At 37.1% G+C, this 16,246-nt stretch overlaps 1 long non-coding RNA gene across 2 annotated transcripts in view; it reads right to left on the reverse strand.

Annotated features, from left to right (window-relative positions):
* LOC118904513 overlaps positions 1 to 16,246 on the reverse strand; it is an 86,782-nt gene that overhangs the window by 24,554 nt on the left and 45,982 nt on the right. The window lies entirely within an intron of this gene.

Here is a 16,246-nt window from a genome sequence, read left to right on the forward strand (position 1 = left end):
GAAATTGAAGACATTTTTCTTACACTCCCATCTTCCTCTCATCTCCGCTTCCTCTCATCTCATTTTCCAGGTATAATTACACCATGATTTGTGGTTAGCTGAATATTTATGGTTTATTTTATTATGGACTATGTAACTTCTGTTTACTATTGAGCCACAAAGAAAACTGTGATTGTATTTCCTTTCTTGTGTAACTTTTTGTTTATTCAGCCTATGAATATATAACTGCCTCAGTTTTTTTGTTTGATTGTTTAATATTTTCTACACTCATCATTAATTCATCCTCAAAATCTTTGTCAGAGTGGTAAAACTCCTCCCAATGACCATAAACACTTAGCAGTTTATCAATTCAACTGTTTTCTTTAAAGGCATCCTTCCTGCAGCCCTCTGTCCTGTTCTAGTCTAGGGTGGTGCATTTCTAGGTGGGTTACACAGCAGCCATGAGACTTCATTTCACCATAAGTTAAGGAATTCCCTTCTTCTGTCCCTGGTGTCATGTTTCCAAGATTTTCCCTTTCTTGGTTTACACCCTTGCCTTGTAAGCACATCCTCCACTGAAAGATAAATTATTTGAGACCTGGCATCTCTGATTGTGTATTTATTCTACCCTCATACTTTGGTGGTTCAGTTATAGAATTCTATGTCGTAATTAATTTTCTCTTACATTTTGGAAGGCATTGCTCGAAGATCTTCTGGAGTCCATTCTTTTTGTTGAGAAGCTTTATAATGCTTTATTTATTTCAATTGCAGAGAAATTTCAGGTGGATGTGTCTGGAAATGGTTCTTTGTAACTTGTTTTGCTGAGCACTCTGTTGCAATCTGGAAACTGACGTCCAGATAAGATAAAACTTATTTCTTTGAAAAATTTCTCATTTATATCGCTCTGTTTTTTCTGTCCAGAACTATTTGTTAGACATTAGACTTCTTGGATTAGTTGCGCTCACTAATTTTCATATCTTTTTTTTTCTTCTATTTCCAATATCTTTGATTTTTGTTCTACTTTCTAGGAGAATTTTTTCTATCTTATTTTCCAAACTATCTATTGAATTTAAAAAATTGGTTGTTATATTTTTATTTCTAAGAACTCTTTCTAATCCTCTTACTGTACTTTTAAGAAATCTGTTTTGTGTCATAGATGTAACTTCTTCTGTTATCTTCCTGAAGGTTCTTACAGATTTTTTCCTGTTCCCTGCATATTCTATTTACCTTAACCTTCTTTTTCTTTATCTCTGTCTTTCATTATAGGATGTTTCCTTAAATGTTTATTTAAGGAGGATAACAAAAATCTATTGGAAGCTTTGTGTGTGTGAGTCAGATAACTAGGGGGTGATCAGGCAAGAACATAGATGTTTGATTGGCACTTCACCAAATGTCAGGATCTGTAGGGTTTTTTCCTCTTGACTAAGTCAGTTTTCCCAGAGAGTAATCCTTCAACATCCTGCTGGGGTTATGGGTTGAACTGTGTTCCCCCCAAAATATGTTGCAATCCTCAACTCCAGTACCTCAGAAGGTGACCTTATCTGGAAATAGGGTTGTTGCAGATGTAATTCATTTAGATGAGGTCATACTGGAGTAGGGTCACCCTTTAATCCAATATGATGGTGTCCTTATAAGAAGATGAGACAGAGTGACACATAGACAGGAGAGAACCACCATGTGAGGATGGAGACGGAGATTGGAGTGATGCATCTGCACCAAGGAATACCTTTGGTTACCAGAAGCTGGAAGAGACAAGGAAGGATCCTAGAAGCTTTGGAGAGCATGACCCTGCCAACACCTTGATTTCGAACTTCTAGCTCCTAAACTGTTGGACAATACATGTTGTTTAAACCACCTAATTTGTAGTACTTTGCTACAACAGCCCTAGGAAACTAATACAGATGCATAAGCCTGGTTTTCAGGAATCAGCAGGGAAAGGATGCTAGAGGTTGATCGCATTCAGTATCTAGACTTTTATTTATTCCCCCCTTCTCACTATGGCACTTTTCCCCTGCCCTCAGCTCTGCCTCAGATCCTCTTTTGCTCAATTTTTCCAGTATCTAAGCCTCCAATATTATGCTATAGTGGAGGAAGGATAGCCTTCTGGTGGTACAGGGTGGGGGAAGTCACCTTTTATTCTAAACTGGTGTTTAACTGCTCTTTATACATATAATCAGCCAATCTTCCCACACTTTCATCCTACTTTCGGGAGTACTTGGTCCTTCTGAGTTCAATTCTTCTCTGAGGTTTTTGCTCTTCGACTAAGTTTGTTCTAAACTGCTCCCCCCACAGTTGAAGGGTAAGTAGGCTTTCAGCTTTTTCAGTGCTGTTAAGTCTGCTTTTTTGGTTGTCAATATTTTGGCTTTTATGTTTTATTCTTATGAGTCTATATCTTTTTAAAAAAATCATCTGTGATTATTTTGGTGAGGATTCAGGAAGGAGCATAGAAATGGATGTGCTCAATCAAGCATGTTTAGCTGGAAATCCAACCATATAACTTTTTAGAGGATCTAGTTGCCAGCTAAGTAGAAATAGAACTTGTTCAACTTGATAAAACCTACAGCTAATATAATATTTAATTATATATAATGGCAAAGGTATATAATAAGTATATAATATACTTAATGGCGAAAGATTGAATGCTTTCCCCCTAAGATCAGGAACAAAACAAGTATGTTTACTCTCACCACTTTTACTCAACATTGTACAGGAGATGCTAGCCAATGCAATCAGGTAAGTTTTGCTTTTTGGAACTTTCTGGAGAAGAAAATTTTTTTTTCTGAATACTTTCAAATTGGTCGAGTCTGTGGATGTGGAACCCATGGATACAGAACCCATGGATACAGAAAGCCAACTGTAGTTAACTGTATGTCAAGTGTACCTCAATAAAGCTGTTAAAAATTCAGCTCAGAGAAAGATAAATATCATATGATATCACTTATATGTGGAATCTAAAAAAATAATACAAATGAACTTATTTACAAAACAAAAATAGACCCACAGATATAGAAAACAAACTTATGGTTACCAAAGGGGAAGGGGTGGAGGGAGGGATAAATTAGGAGTTTGGGATTAGCAGATACACACTACTATATATGAAATAGATAAACAACAAGAACCTACTGTATAGCACAGGAAACTCTACTCAATATTTTGTAATAACCTATAATGGAAAGGAATCTGAAAAAGAATAACTGAATCACTTTGCTGTACACTTGAAGCTAACACAACATTGTAAATTAACAATACCTGAATTTTTTAAAAAGTGCTGCAATAAAAAAAATAGACTCAACTCCAGTCATTTTGGTGAGGTTTCTGGATGGAGCAGAGAAATAGATGTGCTTCATCCACCATGTTTAACTGAAAATCCAATCACATAACTTTTTAAAGAATCCCATTCTCATTTCAAGAACATAAAAAAAAAAAGTTTGCTTGCTGTATTTCTCTCTATTACTCATTAATACTCCCATTCATTCATGCCTCATCTTGTTCCCAACCTAACCAAGTTCTGGGTTGGGTACTAGGGATGGGCTCCAATGCAATGAATTACCAAAGGTGCCTGGAATGTTACTGCCTGTAGTTAAATCAAGTACAAATCTGTCCCTGAAGCAAGAGAATAGAACAAGTAATGTTTCAAGTTCTTTTCTTTTCAATAAATGCCTTGAGTAGTCATGTCATAAATGGTTACTCTCAAAAATGAAGGAGGCAAGTAAATTAGATAGCGTGTCTTAGCATTTGCAGTTTCATATGTGCCCCCTCCCTCCTCACCCCTTCGTCCAACCCTTATTCAAGTCTTAATAGTATCAGAAAAAGACCTAGACTCTACAGGTTCCTGGGATGGGTGGAGTGAGCATGAATGATGTACACATGTATGGTATGCCCAGGACATGTGTGGGCATGTCAGAGGCACACCTATCCCATGATTGGTGAATCTAGATTGGAATTCTTTTCCTCAGAACTGCTTTAATCATGCATTACTTCTTTTTAATAAAAGGAGCCTCTGGTTTTACCAGTTATATTTTCCTTACAACCCCAGTAGACAAATAATGGTTTTCATTTTAGATGTTTTTGTTCTCACAGTTGAATGGGAAAGTCCCAAAATGATAGGGAATTTTTCTTGTATATAATTCAGAAACAGAAACTCCCAGATCTCAAAGATCCTTAAAATAGAAATCAGAAGGCTCCAGTCTGGAATAGTACCTTACAAATGAGGTAGAGCAATTTACTAAGTTGTTAAAGGAAGCAAAAGAAAGAAAATTGGGGAGAATGAGCCCTTTGAAGGTAGTGTCCGTGTTTTATTACCTCTGTACTCATAGTGCCAAGCATAATAGGTAGACATCTGTTGTGCATCTATCCTTTGGGGTGTCATTTGCATTCCTCTCCTCTTACTCTGATACCAGACCACCTCTTTCCTGTGGCGAAGTCCTATCATGTGGATCTGGTGAGATTCTCAGTGTTCACTCACCCACAGGTGAAATTTCTTGGCTGAAATTTTCTATTTTTTCATTTGTCTCAGGCATGTTCAAAATTTCTCATTGAAGCATTCTTTATGATGGTCTCTTTAAAATCCCTGTCGGATAGTTCCAATGTCTGTGTTATCTTGGTCTTGCCATCTGTTTGTCTTTTCTCATTCTAGTGGAGATTTTCCTGATTTGTGAGAAAAGGATTTCTTTTTTAAATTAGTTCCAGACATCCTGGTTATTATGTTTCGAGATCTGTCTTATTTAAATCTTCAGTTTTAGCAGGTTTCCTCGGACACCACACCAGTGGAGGAAGGGTGATGCTGCCTTTCACCGCCATGTGGGAGTGGAAGCCAAGCTCTCCACATCATCTCCACGGAAGCTTTGGAGGATGGAGGGCTTTTTACCTGGATGACTCAGGTGAAAGTCCTGGCTCCTCACTCGGCCTTCTCTGACACCACTCCAGTGTGGGGAGAGGCAGGGAGGAGCAGGCCTCATTCCAGCTGGGTGAGGATGGAAGTCTAGGCTCTCCACTCAACCTCTGTTGACAAGGGTGGAGGTGGGGCCTCAGTTTTTCCTGAGGCATTTGGCTGCAGTAGGGCCATTATTGTCTAAAAGTTTTCAGTCTTGCCAGACTGCCCCTTTCCTGTCCTTTGGCTAGGAAGGATGGGGTTTTCTTGGACCTTTTTTTTTTTTTTAATCTACATCTGTTGGCATTTCTAGGTTTTAGCTTCTCCAGGACCCAGCTGAGAATATGAGGGAAAAAGAAAACCTAGGGAATTCAATGCATGTCAATCCTTGTGTCCTGAGGTCCCTAGCCATTCTGTTTCCTTTGCTCCACCTTTCAAAGCCATCTTTATTTGTTTTAAATATAACGTCCAGGGTTTTTAGTTGTACTTAGTGGAAGGAATAAGGAGAAGTGTGCCTATTCCATTTTTCCCACAACCAGAAGTGTCTTTAGTTTACTTTTCATACCTAAAAGACCCAGTTGGGAATCTTATCACTTGTATTTAAATCCCAACTGTGCCATCTTGGATGATTCTTTTTTTTTTTTTTTTTGGAAAAAAAAATTGTTTTAATTGGAATTTTTAAAATAAGGTTCCTCTGCAATGTTACAAAACTCATTTTGAGAATGCCCACTCAAAGCTTATGTTCAGAATCAGTGAGTTATAAGCAGAGAGCAATAATTATTTATTTACATAAAGGAGCATCTGAAAGGGAGAAAATTCAGAAATATAAATATATGTATGCTATGTATTGCTGAAGGACAGGCATGTGGCTCAAGTAAAATTTTTTCTGACTTAAATTAATCATGCAATGTGGTATCCTAGATTAGACCCTGGATTCCATAAAGAACACTGGTAGAAACAAAGGTGAATCCCAAATATAGTCTGTAAATTAGTTAATAGTATTGTAGCAACGTTAATTTCTTTTTTTTGTCATTTAATTTTTAGTTTTTAATTTTTTAAATTAAATTTATTTTTTTATACAGCAGGCTCTTATTAGTCATCCATTTTATACACATCAGTGTATACATGTCAATTCCAATCTCCCAGTTCATCACTCCACCACCCCCACCCCCACCCCTTTCCCCCCTTGGTATCCATACGTTTGTTCTCTACATCTGTGTCTCAACTTCTGCCCTGCAAACCGGTTCATCTGTACCATTTTTCTAGGTTCCACATACATGCGTTAATATATGATATTTCTTTTTCTCTTTCTGACTTACTTCACTCTGTATGACAGTCTCTAGATCCATCCATGTCTCAACAAATGACCCAATTTCGTTCCTTTTTATGGCTGAATAATATTCCATTGTATATATGTACCACATCTTCTTTATCCATTCGTCTGTCGATGGGCATTTAGGTTGCTTCCATGACCTGGCTATTGTAAATAGTGCTGTAATGAACATTGGGGTGCGTGTGTCTTTTTGAATTATGGTTTTCTCTGGGTATATGCCAGTAGTGGGATTGCTGGATCATATGGTAATTCTATTTTTAGTTTTTTAAGCAACCTCCATACTGTTTTCCAAAGAGGCTGTATCAATTTACATTCCCACCAACAGTGCAAGAGGGTTCCCTTTTCTCCACACCTTCTCCAGCATTTGTTGTTTGTAGATTTTCCGATGATGCCCATTCTAACTGGTGTGAGGTGATATCTCATTGTAGTTTTGATTTGCATTTCTCTAATAATTAGTGATGTTGAGCAGCTTTTCATGTGCTTCTTGGCCATCTGTATGTCTTCTTTGGAGAAATGTCTATTTAAGTCTTCTGCCCATTTTTGGATTGGATTGTTTGTTTTTTTAATATTGAGCTGCATGAGCTGTTTATATATTTTGGAGATTAATCCTTTGTCTGATGATTCGTTTGCAAATATTTTCTCCCATTCTGAGGGTTGTCTTTTCATCTTGTTTATGGTTTCCTTTGCTGTGCAAAAGCTTTTAAGTTTCATTAGGTCCCATTTGTTTATTTTTGCTTTTATTTCCATTACTCTAGGAGGTGGATCAAAAAATATCTTGCTGTGATTTATGTCAAAGACTGTTCTTCTTATGTTTTCCTCTAAGAATTTTATAGTATCCAGTCTTACATTTAGGTCTCTAATCCATTTTGAGTTTATTTTTGTGTATGGCGTTAGGGAGTGTTCTAATTTCATTCTTTTACATGTAGCTATTCAGTTTCCCCAGCACCACTTATTGAAAAGACTGTCTTATCTCCGTTGTATATCCTTGCCTCCTTTGTCATAGATTGGTTGACCATAGGTGTGTGGCTTTATCTCTAGGCTTTCTATCTTGTTCCATTGATCTATATTTCTGTTTTTGTGCCAGTACCATATTGTCTTGATTACTGTAGCTTTGTAGTATAGTCTGAAGTCAGGGAGTCTGATTCCTCCAGCTCCGTTTTTTCCCCTCAAGACTGCTTTGGCTATTCGGGGTCTTTTGTGTCTCCATACAAATTTTAAGATTTTTTTGTTCTAGTTCTGTAAAAAATGCCATTGGTAATTTGATAGGGATTGCATTGAATCTGTAGATTGCTTTGGGTAGTATAGTCATTTTCACAATATTGATTCTTCCAATCCAAGAACATGGTATATCTCTCGATCTGTTGGTATCATCTTTGATTTCTTTCATCAGTGTCTTATAGTTTTCTGCATGCAGGTCTTTTGTCTCCCTAGGTAGGTTTATTCCTAGGTATTTTATTCTTTTTGTTGCAATAGTAAATGGGAGTGTTTCCTTAATTTCTCTTTCAGATTTTTCATCATTAGTGTATAGAAACGCAAGAGATTTCTGTGCATTAATTTTGTATCCTGCAACTTTACCAAATTCATTGATTAGCTCTAGTAGTTTTCTGGTGGCATCTTTAGGATTCTCTATGTATAGTTTCATGTCATCTGCAAACAGTGACAGTTTTACTTCTTCTTTTCCAATTTGTATTCCTTTTATTTCTTTTTCTTCTCTGATTGCCGTGGCTAGGACTTCCAAAACTATGTTGAATAATAGTGGTGAGAGTGGACATCCTTGTCTCGTTCCTGATCATAGAGGAAATGCTTTCAGTTTTTCACCATTGAGAATGATGTTTGCTGTGGGTTTGTCGTATATGGCCTTTATTATGTTGAAGTAGGTTCCCTCTATGCATACTTTCTGGAGAGTTTTTTTATCATAAATGGGTGTTGAATTTTGTCAATAGCTTCTTCTGCATCTATTGAGATGATCATATGGTTTTTATCCTTCAATTTGTTAATATGGTGTATCACATTATTGTTTTTTGTATATTGAAGAATCCTTGCATCTCTGGGATAAATCCCACTTGATCATGGTGTATGATCCTTTTCATGTGTTGATGGATTCTGTTTGCTAGTATTTTGTTGAGGATTTTTGCCTTTATATTTATCAGTGATATTGGTCTGTAATTTTCCTTTTTTGTAGTATCTTTGTCTGGTTTCTGTATCAGGGTGATGGTGGCCTCACAGAATGAGTTTGGGAGTTTTCCTTCCTCTGCAATTTTTTGGAAGAGTTTGAGAAGGATAGGTGTTAGCTCTTCTCTAAATGTTTGATAGAATTCACCTGTGAAGCCATCTGGTCCTGGACTTTTGTTTGTTGGAAGATTTTTAATCACAGTTTCAATTTCATTACTTGTGATTGGTCTGTTCATATTTTCTATTTCTTCCTTGTTCAGTCTTGGAAGGTTATACCTTTCTAAGAATTTGTCCACTTCTTCCAGGTTGTCCATTTTATTGGCATAGAGTTGCTTGTAGTAGTCTCTTAGGATGCTTTGTATTTCTTTTTTTTTTAAAACTCTAATCTGTCTCCCTGTTTCTAATCTTTTTTATTTATTTATTTAATTTTATTTATTTATTTATTTATGGCTGTGTTGGGTCTTCATTTCTGTGCGAGGGCTTTCTCTAGTTGAGGCAAGCGGGGGCCACTCTTCATCGCAGTGCACGGGCCTCTCACTATCGCGGCCTCTCTTGTTGCGGAGCACAGACTCCAGACGCGCAGGCTCAGTAGTTGTGGCACACAGGCTTAGTTGTTCTGTGGCATGTGGGATCTTCCCAGACCAGGGCTCGAACCCGTGTCCCCTGCATTGGCAGGCAGATTCTCAACCACTGCACCAGCAGGGAAGCCCGGATGCTCTGTATTTCTGTGGTGTCCTTTGTAACTTCTCCTTTTTCATTTCTAATTTTATTGATTTGAGTCCTCTCCCTCTTTTTCTTGGTGAGTCTGGCTAATGGTTTATCAATTTTGTTTATCTTTGCAAAGAACCAGATTTTAGTTTTATTGATCTTTGCTATTGTTTTCTTTGTTTCTATTTCATTTATTTCTGCTCTGATCTTTATGATTTCTTTCCTTCTGCTAACTTTGGGTTTTGTTTGTTCTTCTTTCTCCAGTTCCTTTAGGTGTAAGGTTAGATTGTTTATTTGAGATTTTTCTTGTTTCTTGAGGTACGCTTGTATAGCTATAAACTTCCCTCTTAGAACTGCTTTTGCTGCATCCCATAGGTTTTGGATCGTCGTGTTTTCATTGTCATTTGTCTCTAGGTATTTTTTGATTTCCTCTTTGATTTATTCAGTGATCTGTTGGTTATTTAGTAACGTATTGTTTAGCCTCCATGTGTTTGCAATTTTTACTTTTTTTCCCCTGTAATTGATTTCTAATCTCATAGCGTTGTGGTCAGAAAAGATGCTTGATATGATTTCAATTTTCTTAAATTTACTGAGGTTTGATTTGTGACCCAAGATGTGATCTCTCCTGGAGAATGTTCCATGAGCACTTGAGAAGAAAGAGTAATCTGCTGTTTTTGGATGGAATGGCCTATAAATATCAATTAAATCTATCTGGTCTGTTGTGTCATTTAAAGCTTCTGTTTCCTTGTTAATTTTCTGTTTGGATGATCTGTCCATTGGTGTAAGTGAGGTGTTAAAGTCACCCACTATTACTGTGTTACCTTTGATTTCCTCTTTTATAGCTGTTAGCAGTTGCCTTTTGTATTGAGGTGCTCCTATGTTGGGTGCATACATATTTATAATTGTTATATCTTCTTCTTGGATTGATCCCTTCATCATTATGTAGTGTCCTTCCTTGTCTCTGGTAACATTCTTTATCTTAAAGTCTATTTTATGTGATATGAGTATTGCTACTCCAGCTTTTCTTGATTTCCATTTGCATGGAATATCTTTTTCTATCCCCTCACTTTCAGTCTGTATGTGTCCCTAGTTCTGAAGTGGGTCTCTTGTAGACAGCATATATATGGGTCTTGTTTTTGTATCCATTCAGCCAGTCTATGTCTTTTGGTTGGAGCATTTAATCCATTTACATTTAAGGTAATTATTGACATGTGTGTTCCTATTACCATTTTCTTAATTGTTTTGGGTTTGTTTTCATAGATCCTTTTCTTCTCTTGTGTTTCCCACTTAGAGAAGTTCCTTTAGCATTTGTTGTAGAGCTGGTTTGGTGGTGCTGAATTCTCTTAGCTTTTGCTTGTCTGTAAAGCTTTTGATTTCTCCATCGAATCTGAATGAGATCCTTGCCGGGTAGAGTAATCTTGGTTGTAGGTTCTTCCCTTTCATTACTTTGTATGTATACATCATTCCCTTGTATGTTATTTGTTGTTTTTCCCTTGCTGCTTTCAATAGTTTTTCTTTGTGTTTAATCTTTGCCAATTTGATTACTATGTGTCTCAGCGTGTTTCTCTTTGGGTTTATCCTGTATGGGACTCTCTGCGCTTCCTGGACTTGGGTGGCTATTTCCTTTGCCATGTTAGGGATGTTTTCAACTATAATCTCTTCAAATATTTTCTCTGGTCCTTTCTCTCTTCTCCTTCTGGGACCCCTGTAATGTGAATGTTGTCCCAGAGGTCTCTTAGGCTGTCTTCATTTGTTTTCATTCTTTTTTCTTTATTCTGTTCTGCAGCAGTGAATTCCACCATTCTGTCTTCCAGGTCACTTATCCGTTCTTCTGCCTCAGTTATTCTGCTATTGATTCCTTCTAGTGTATTTTTCATTTCAGTTATTGTATTGGTCATCTCTGTTTGTTTGTTCTTTAGTTCTTCTAGATGTTTGTTAAACATTTTTTGCATCTTCTCAATCTTTGCCTCCATTCTTTTTCCGAGGTCCTGGATCATCTTCACTATCATTATTCTGAATTCTTTTCTGGAAGATTGCCTATCTCCACTTCATTTAGTTGTTTTTCTGGGGTTTTATCTTGTTCCTTCATCTGGTTCATAGTCCTCTGCCTTTTCATTTTGTTTAACTTTCTGTGAATGGTTTTCGTTCCACAGGCTACAGGATTATAGTTCTTCTTGCTTCTGCTGTCTGCCCTCTGGTGGATGAAGCTATCTAAGAGGCTTGTGGAAGTTTCCTAGTGGGAGGGACTGGTGGTGGGTAGAGCTGGCTGTTGCTCTGGTGGGCAGAGCTCAGTAAAACTTTAATCCACTTGTCTGCTGATGGGTGGGGCTGGGTTCCCTCCCTGTTGGTTGTTTGGCCTGAGGCGACCTAACACTTTAGCCTCCCCGGGCTCTTTGGTGGGGCTAATGGTGGACTCTGGGAGGGCTCATGCCAAGGAGTACTTCCCAGAGCTTCTGTTGCCAGTGTCCTTGTCCTCACAGTGAGGCACAGCCACACCCCGCCTCTGCAGGAGACCCTCCAACACTAGCAGGTAGGTCTGGTTCAGTCTCCTATGGGGTCACTGCTCCTTCCCCTGGGTCCCAATGCGCACACTACTTTGTGTGTGCCCTCCAAGAGTGGAGTATCTGTTTCCCGCAGTCATGTCGAATCCTGCAATCAAATCCCGCTAGCCTTCAAAGTCTGATTCTCTAAGAATTCCTCCTCCCATTGCCAGACCCCCAGGTTTGGAAGCCTGACGTGGGGCTCAGAACCTTCGCTCCAGTGGGTGGACTTCTGTGGTATAAGTGTTCTCCAATATGTGAATCACCCACCCAGCGGTTATGGGATTTGATTTTATTGTGATTGAGCCCTTCCTACCGTCTCATTGTGGCTTCTCCTTTGTCTTTCGATGTGGGGTATCTTTTTTGGTGAGTTTCAGTGTCTTCCTGTCGATGATTGTTCAGCAGTTAGTTGTGATTTCGATGTTCTCGAAAGAGGGAGTGAGAGCACATCCTTCTACTCTGCCATCTTGAACCAATCAGCCTTGGATGATTCTTTAAGTCTCTGTTTCCTCTCTCTAAAATGAGGATTATATGAGCATTTGTCTCATGGGATTGTAGTGAGGGATTAAATAAAAATTTTACACATATATATATATCTCATCAGCCCAGGGCCAGTGGCTGGCACATAGCAAGTGCTCAATAAAGCACTAAGCTTTTATTACTTACAATGTCATAAAATAAATATCTGCTGGATAGATTGCCCCAACCCATGGGTTAGGAGGCTGTAGCTTCTCTTTTCAATGTTTTGTGCTATCTGATATATTCTAGGAGAATGTATGTCAAGTCCACTCCTGAATTAACCTACACTTAAACCCAGTTCCTCTATTGCATTGCACCTTAAGGTCTCAATCCTCAGTACCAAGGTCAGGCCTTTTTCTGCTGGTCACTATTGCCCATATCATAACTGCTCCAGGTAGTTGCAGCTCTCCACTGCCTCAAGTGTTCACAGAGGTCTCTCCTTAGTTTACCCCCAAACACCTCATATATCAGGCTTACCAAAAGTTTTAACATAAATGAGTATTAGTACAGAGAAAATGGAATTTTAAAACTGTATATCAATCATTACTACTCCTAAATCAGCCATGCTACAAAATCTTGGTAATTTTGTATCAACTAAAGGCTCTTTAAAGGCTCTTTACAGCTTTTACAACCTATAAAGCAAAAGGCAAAAATTACAGCTGTAATTTTTAAAACAATATTTTCTCTTATCCCTAAAACACTAAGAACAGTGTTTCTACAATACTCTTTACAACAAAGGAGTATTAAAACCATCTTTTAAAAATATTTTTTTCCTGTGTCTTTCCACAAGAGATTCAAATATCTTAAGGCATAATTAGGTAGCTCTAATTTATATAACTTTATACTCTCCAAAGATACATCTTCTTTTTACGTGTCCAGGAAATATTCACAAAATGTGATTTTAAAAAGTTAATAAGGGGGCTTCCCTGGTGGCGCAGTGGTTGAGAATCTGCCTGCCAATGCAGGGGACATGGGTTTGAGCCCTGGTCTGGGAAGATCCCACATGCCGCGGGGCAACTAGGCCCGTGAGCCACAACTACTGAGCCTGCGCGTCTGGAGCCTGTGCTCCGCAACAAGAGAGGCCACGATAGTGAGAGGCCCGCGCACCGCGATGAAGAGTGGCCCCCGCTTGCCACAACTAGAGAAAGCCCTCGCACAGAAACGAAGACCCAACACAGCCAAAAATAAATAAATTAATTTTTTTTAAAAGTTAATAAATTTCAAAAAATAAGAATGATATAGGCAACATTAGTTTTTGACCATATTATTTTGTGCCTAATGCAAGTAAATTAGAAATTAATAACAAGACTATACCAGTAAATCATAAACATTTATTGGATCAAAGAGGAAACTGAAACTGAATTTCACATAGGAAAACATCTGAGATACATGCAAAATGCAAAGTCCTAATACATTAATTTTTTAAAAAAGCAAAACTGACAATAAAAGACTTAATTGTTCAAATCAAGAAATTAGAAAAACACAAGAAAACAATCCTAGTGTTATAAAAATTAATGAATTAAAGATAAAAGCAAAATTAATAACTTTTAAAAAAGTGTCAGATCTGAGAAATAAATCCAAAACCGAATTCTTCAAAAAGTAAAGCAAGATTAATAAACTGTTTTTTAATTTAATTGAGGTTAACAGAGTGAAATCATAAGTACATAAAATAAGAATTTATATGAGGGGATTAAATATAGATACAGGAGAAATTAATAGATTCAGGAGAGACTACCGTGTATATCACTAGAAAAGAAATTTGAGAACCTGGTTCAAAAGAGGGATTGCCAAAACTGACCTTAGAAGGGATAGAAAATATAAATAGACTGATTACCATAGAAAAAATGGGGGGAAATATTAAAGAGCTATTCCCCCAAAACCACCCTGGCACAAATATTTTCACTGAACTTCTACCAAACCTTTAAGAAATAATGACTCTGTGCTGTTATGTTCTAAAGTAGGGAAGGAAAAGACTTCTAAATTTTTAATGAAGTGAATATAACCACAAAGATAATACCAAAAAATAAAACTATAGCTCAATATCACTCATGAATATTTATATAAAAATTCAGAACTGCATATTAGCAAACAAGGAGTACATTAAAAGAATAACACAACTTCACTGAGTGGTATCTACTCCAGGAATTTGAGGATTGTTCAATAACTCACCATTCACTACAGAAAAAGTGGGAAAATCATATCATCTCCACAAGTGCTGAAAAGCGTTTGATGAAATACGACATTAATTTTTTAAAATAGCTATTAATAAGATAGGAATAATAAGGTGGATTATTTAATAAATTATATTGAGATTACTGGCTATTCATCTGAAAAAAAGAGAACTGGATTTTTTCTTCTCAGATTAAACCAAAACAAATTACAGATGCATTAGATTAAATGGAAAAAAAAAGGTAAATTCATAAAAGTATTAGAAGAAAATGTGGGAGAATTTCCAAAATCATTTGAATCAGGGAAGAACTTGCCCAGTAACACAAAAATCAAGAACCATGAAACAACAGGTTTATATATTCAACTACCTAAAAACAACAATAACAAAGAATTCTGCATAGCACTGAAACTTCATAAACAAAAGAAAAGGATAAATAATAAACTTAGAAAAAATATTTATGTCAGAGTTAATTTTTCCTAAATATAGAGTACCTATAAATTAAACAGCAAAATCCAATATAAAAATGGAAAAGAACATAAATAGTGCACAGAAAAGGAAATACAAATGGCTCTTAAATGTATAAATATATGCATAATCTCATTCATTATAAAAGATACCATTTTTTACATGTCAGATCGGCAAATATAAAACATATGGCTCTACATCATGTTGATGAGGGTTGGAGAAACAGCCATTCCCATATATTTTCAGTGGTAGTGAAAACTGATTTAACTTCTGTGGAAAGCACTTCAGCAATATCTGCCAAAATACAAATGCATGTACCCTTTGACCCAGAAATTCCACTAATAGGAAATTATCCTCCAAAAATATTCATAATTTATGATATTTCACACAAACAAGGATTTACCGTAGCATTGCTGTATATATTTATTTAATAGCTGAACTTTGGAAACAACCTACATGTCCATAATTAGGAGACCAATTTCCTAATTACAGTAGATACATACAACAGAATACTGAACAGCTTTCACAAATGGAACAGCACTGTGTATACTGGTTAGGAATTACCTCCAAGATACATTATCAAATAAAAAGGCAAAACAGTGATAGTGGATGATACCATTTGTTTATATAAAACAAAAATAAACCCACAAACATGCATATTTCATATATCTATTTTTTATTTACATATTATATATATATATTTTAATGTTTCTGTTAGTTTACCCAAGACACTGGCAACCCTGGTTACTTCTTATGAGTGAACTGGGTGCCTGAAGGGAAGATGCAGGAAGGAAGCTTACTATTCACTCTATCCTCTTGTCTTATGTCAGGTTCCCTAGATGCAGAGATAGGGATTCTTGAGTATGTGATTTCAGGAAAAAGGGCATGCAGGAAGCAAGATAGGGCAGGGATCAAAAGCTAAGCAAGAATGTGTCTTACCTGGAGTCTAGCTTCTGCCTGACACCTTGAGGAGCTCTGGAGTGCTAACTGTGCCTTGAGACAGAGGGTACAGGCTTTTGTATCCTTATCAGTCAGTCACTGGTTGTGAGCTGCCTTCAGGAGGAGGAAGTATCCTCTCAGGAGAAGTGGCTCCTATTGGCCGAAGGCAATTCTCCAGAAAAAGGGCCGCTCTAAGCAATTCACAATCAATCTTTAGAGCGGCCAAGGAACTAGACAAGAAAAAGGGATCTAGGCCCAATAGGTGTCTACTACAAACTCATTGTACTGCCTCAGATCTGCAGAGTATGTACTTACCTCCTCAAGAAAAAAAAAAAAATCAATTAAAAGATCAATATTACAGAAGGGTCTCTTATTGTGGTTTGTCTAGATTCTAAATCCAGCATGAATGCCAAAATTTAAACAGTAATAGTTAGCCTTAGAAATCCTTAGCAAGTCTCCAATTTTGGACAACATGTTAGTCAATTTTCCCACCAGTATTGGAACAAACTGCGTTTTTCTGGACGAGCACCACATGAAATAGTTGGCTTGCA

This window comes from Balaenoptera musculus, chromosome 11 (assembly GCF_009873245.2).
Source record: "Balaenoptera musculus isolate JJ_BM4_2016_0621 chromosome 11, mBalMus1.pri.v3, whole genome shotgun sequence".
In the NCBI taxonomy this organism is placed as follows: Eukaryota; Metazoa; Chordata; class Mammalia; order Artiodactyla; family Balaenopteridae; genus Balaenoptera; species Balaenoptera musculus.